The sequence below is a fragment of the Coregonus lavaretus genome, assembly GCF_964263955.1.
Source record: "Coregonus lavaretus genome assembly, contig: HAP1_SCAFFOLD_4341, whole genome shotgun sequence".
NCBI classification, from domain to species: Eukaryota; Metazoa; Chordata; class Actinopteri; order Salmoniformes; family Salmonidae; genus Coregonus; species Coregonus lavaretus.
The window spans coordinates 20,001-25,000 of record NW_028161927.1 but is presented as its reverse complement, the minus strand read 5'-3'; the positions used below and the strand labels follow the sequence as shown (position 1 = coordinate 25,000).

The 5,000-nt window shown below is 38.3% G+C and overlaps 1 pseudogene across 1 annotated transcript in view; it reads right to left on the bottom strand.

The window, feature by feature from the left end:
- Positions 1–5,000, bottom strand: part of LOC311119950 (bone morphogenetic protein receptor type-2-like) — a 33,529-nt pseudogene that overhangs the window by 8,557 nt on the left and 19,972 nt on the right. The window contains exons 3-4 of the transcript in view: positions 4,294–4,398; positions 4,023–4,114 (exon numbers count right to left, since the gene is read on the bottom strand). The product of the transcript in view is annotated as a bone morphogenetic protein receptor type-2-like (transcript). The remainder of the gene's footprint in view (positions 1–4,022; positions 4,115–4,293; positions 4,399–5,000) is intronic.

Below are 5,000 nucleotides of genomic sequence, written 5' to 3'. Positions count from 1 at the left end.
GTAGCAATAGGTTGTAGCTGGTTGTAGCAATATGGTTGTAGCTGGTTGTAGCAGTATGGTTGTAGCTGTATGGTTGTAGCAGTAGATGTAGCAGTAGGTTGTTGTAGATAGACTAGACTGTAGTGGTTGTAGCTGTGTAGAATTGTTGTAGCTGTAGGTTGTAAGCTGTTGTAGCAATATGGTTGTAGCTGTTGTAGCAATAGGTTGTAGCTGGTTGTAGCAGTATGGTTGTAGCAGTATGGTTGTAGCTGTATGGTTTTAGCTGGTTGTAGCTGTATGGTTGTAGCTGTTAGGTATAGATGTGTAGTAGATAGAATAGCAGTAGTAGGTATAGATGTGTAGTAGATAGAATAGCTGTAGTAGTTGTAGATGTGTAGTAGATAGAATAGCTGTAGTAGGTGTAGTAGGTATAGATGTGTAGTAGATAGAATAGCTGTAGTAGGTATAGATGTGTAGTAGATAGAATAGCTGTAGTAGGTATAGATGTGTAGTAGATAGAATAGCTGTAGTAGGTATAGATGTGTAGTAGATAGAATAGCTGTAGTAGGTGTAGTAGGTGTAGATGTGTAGTAGATAGAATAGCTGTAGTAGGTATAGATGTGTAGTAGATAGAATAGCTGTAGTAGGTGTAGATGTGTAGTAGATAGAATAGCTGTAGTAGGTATAGATGTGTAGTAGATAGAATAGCTGTAGTAGGTGTAGATGTGTAGTAGATAGAATAGCTGTAGTAGGTGTAGATGTGTAGTAGATAGAATAGCAGTAGTAGGTATAGATGTGTAGTAGATAGAATAGCTGTAGTAGTTGTAGATGTGTAGTAGATAGAATAGCTGTAGTAGGTGTAGTAGGTGTAGATGTGTATCAGATAGAATAGCTGTAGTAGTTGTAGATGTGTAGTAGATAGAATAGCTGTAGTAGTTGTAGATGTGTAGTAGATAGAATAGCTGTAGTAGTTGTAGATGTGTAGTAGATAGAATAGCTGTAGTAGTTGTAGATGTGTAGTAGATAGAATAGCTGTAGTAGGTGTAGATGTGTAGTAGATAGAATAGCTGTAGTAGGTGTAGATGTGTAGTAGATAGAATAGCTGTAGTAGGTGTAGTAGGTGTAGATGTGTAGTAGATAGAATAGCTGTAGTAGGTGTAGTAGGTGTAGATGTGTAGTAGATAGAATAGCTGTAGTAGGTGTAGATGTGTAGTAGATAGAATAGCTGTAGTAGGTGTAGTAGGTGTAGATGTGTAGTAGATAGAATAGCAGTAGTAGTTGTAGATGTGTAGTAGATAGAATAGCTGTAGTAGGTGTAGTAGGTGTAGATGTGTAGTAGATAGAATAGCTGTAGTAGGTGTAGATGTGTAGTAGATAGAATAGCTGTAGTAGTTGTAGATGTGTAGTAGATAGAATAGCTGTAGTAGGTATAGATGTGTAGTAGGTAGAATAGCTGTAGTAGGTGTAGATGTGTAGTAGATAGAATAGCTGTAGTAGGTGTAGATGTGTAGTAGATAGAATAGCTGTAGTAGGTGTAGATGTGTAGTAGATAGAATAGCTGTAGTAGTTATATATGTGTAGTAGATAGAATAGCTGTAGTAGTTGTAGATGTGTAGTAGATAGAATAGCTGTAGTAGTTATATATGTGTAGTAGATAGAATAGCTGTAGTAGGTGTAGATGTGTAGTAGATAGAATAGCTGTAGTAGGTATAGTAGGTGTAGATGTGTAGTAGATAGAATAGCAGTAGTAGTTGTAGATGTGTAGTAGATAGAATAGCTGTAGTAGGTGTAGTAGTTGTAGATGTGTAGTAGATAGAATAGCTGTAGTAGGTATAGATGTGTAGTAGATAGAATAGCTGTAGTAGTTGTAGATGTGTAGTAGATAGAATAGCTGTAGTAGGTATAGATGTGTAGTAGATAGAATAGCTGTAGTAGCTGTAGTAGGTATAGATGTGTAGTAGATAGAATAGCTGTAGTAGTTGTAGATGTGTAGTAGATAGAATAGCTGTAGTAGTTGTAGTAGGTATAGATGTGTAGTAGGTAGAATAGCTGTAGTAGGTGTAGATGTGTAGTAGGTAGAATAGCTGTAGTAGGTGTAGATGTGTAGTAGATAGAATAGCTGTAGTAGTTGTAGATGTGTAGTAGATAGAATAGCTGTAGTAGTTGTAGATGTGTAGTAGATAGAATAGCTGTAGTAGTTGTAGATGTGTAGTAGATAGAATAGCTGTAGTAGGTATAGATGTGTAGTAGGTAGAATAGCTGTAGTAGGTATAGATGTGTAGTAGGTAGAATAGCTGTAGTAGGTGTAGATGTGTAGTAGATAGAATAGCTATAGTAGGTATAGATGTGTAGTAGGTAGAATAGCTGTAGTAGGTGTAGATGTGTAGTAGATAGAATAGCTGTAGTAGGTGTAGATGTGTAGTAGGTAGAATAGCTTTAGTAGTTGTAGATGTGTAGTAGATAGAATAGCTGTAGTAGGTGTAGATGTGTAGTAGATAGAATAGCTGTAGTAGGTATAGATGTGTAGTAGATAGAATAGCTGTAGTAGGTGTAGATGTGTAGTAGATAGAATAGCTGTAGTAGGTGTAGATGTGTAGTAGATAGAATAGCTGTAGTAGGTGTAGATGTGTAGTAGATAGAATAGCTGTAGTAGGTGTAGATGTGTAGTAGGTAGAATAGCTGTAGTAGGTGTAGATGTGTAGTAGATAGAATAGCTGTAGTAGGTGTATATGTGTAGTAGATAGAATAGCTGTAGTAGTTGTAGATGTGTAGTAGGTAGAATAGCTGTAGTAGGTGTAGATGTGTAGTAGATAGAATAGCTGTAGTAGGTGTAGTAGGTGTAGATGTGTAGTAGATAGAATAGCTGTAGTAGGTATAGATGTGTAGTAGATAGAATAGCTGTAGTAGGTGTAGATGTGTAGTAGATAGAATAGCTGTAGTAGGTATAGATGTGTAGTAGATAGAATAGCTGTAGTAGTTGTAGATGTGTAGTAGATAGAATAGCTGTAGTAGGTGTAGATGTGTAGTAGATAGAATAGCTGTAGTAGGTATAGATGTGTAGTAGATAGAATAGCTGTAGTAGGTGTAGATGTGTAGTAGATAGAATAGCTGTAGTAGGTGTAGATGTGTAGTAGATAGAATAGCTGTAGTAGTTGTAGATGTGTAGTAGATAGAATAGCTGTAGTAGGTGTAGATGTGTAGTAGGTAGAATAGCTGTAGTAGGTGTAGATGTGTAGTAGATAGAATAGCTGTAGTAGGTGTAGTAGGTATAGATGTGTAGTAGATAGAATAGCTGTAGTAGGTGTAGATGTGTAGTAGATAGAATAGCTGTAGTAGCTGTAGTAGGTATAGATGTGTAGTAGATAGAATAGCTGTAGTAGGTGTAGATGTGTAGTAGATAGAATAGCTGTAGTAGGTGTAGATGTGTAGTAGATAGAATAGCTGTAGTAGGTGTAGATGTGTAGTAGATAGAATAGCTGTAGTAGTTGTAGATGTGTAGTAGGTAGAATAGCTGTAGTAGGTGTAGATGTGTAGTAGATAGAATAGCTGTAGTAGGTGTAGTAGGTGTAGATGTGTAGTAGATAGAATAGCTGTAGTAGGTATAGATGTGTAGTAGATAGAATAGCTGTAGTAGGTGTAGATGTGTAGTAGATAGAATAGCTGTAGTAGGTATAGATGTGTAGTAGATAGAATAGCTGTAGTAGTTGTAGATGTGTAGTAGATAGAATAGCTGTAGTAGGTGTAGATGTGTAGTAGATAGAATAGCTGTAGTAGGTATAGATGTGTAGTAGATAGAATAGCAGTAGTAGTTGTAGATGTGTAGTAGATAGAATAGCTGTAGTAGGTATAGATGTGTAGTAGATAGAATAGCTGTAGTAGTTGTAGATGTGTAGTAGATAGAATAGCTGTAGTAGGTATAGATGTGTAGTAGATAGAATAGCTGTAGTAGGTGTAGATGTGTAGTAGATAGAATAGCTGTAGTAGTTGTAGATGTGTAGTAGATAGAATAGCAGTAGTAGGTATAGTAGGTGTAGCCGTCTGACCTCCAGTTGTTTGAGGTTGTCCAGGTCCAGAGAGCTCTCAGAACCAGCTGCTTCCATCATGTTGAGATTATGAAGTCCCTGTTTACCACCTCCTGAGAATACATTCACAGTCAGACAGACAGACAGACAGACAGACAGACAGTCACACAGACAGACAGACAGACAGACAGACAGACAGACAGACAGACAGACAGACAGACAGAGGCTGAGGTCACGGGATACACAGAGATAAGCCTCATATTATTGTCTAGTCATCGCCATGGTTACTCACTGTGCATCATGCGGTAACCGAAAAAGGCAGCAACGATGATGACAGCCAGCACGGAGACGATAGCCAAGGAGATGACTATGGTCTCTTCACACTGCAACTGGTGGTCTGCAACAGGACATAAACAACCTGTTAGTCTCTGTCTCTAACCCTTGACCTCTAACCTAGTAGTATTCTGGTGGTCTACAGCAGGACATAAACAACCTGTTAGTCTCTGTCTCTAACCCTTGACCTCTAACCTCTAACCTAGTAGTATTCTGGTGGTCTGCAACAGGACATAAACAACCTGTTAGTCTCTGTCTCTAACCCTTGACCTCTAACCTAGTAGTATTCTGGTGGTCTACAGCAGGACATAAACAACCTGTTAGTCTCTGTCTCTAACCCTTGACCTCTAACCTAGTAGTATTCTGGTGGTCTGCAACAGGACATAAACAACCTGTTAGTCTCTGTCTCTAACCCTTGACCTCTAACCTAGTAGTATTCTGGTGGTCTACAACAGGACATAAACAACCTGTTAGTCTCTGTCTCTAACCCTTGACCTCTAACCTCTAACCTAGTAGTATTCTGGTGGTCTACAACAGGACATAAACAACCTGTTAGTCTCTGTCTCTAACCCTTGACCTTTAACCTAGTAGTATTCTGGTGGTCTGCAACAGGACATAAACAACCTGTTAGTCTCTGTCTCTAACCCTTGACCTCTAACCTCTAAC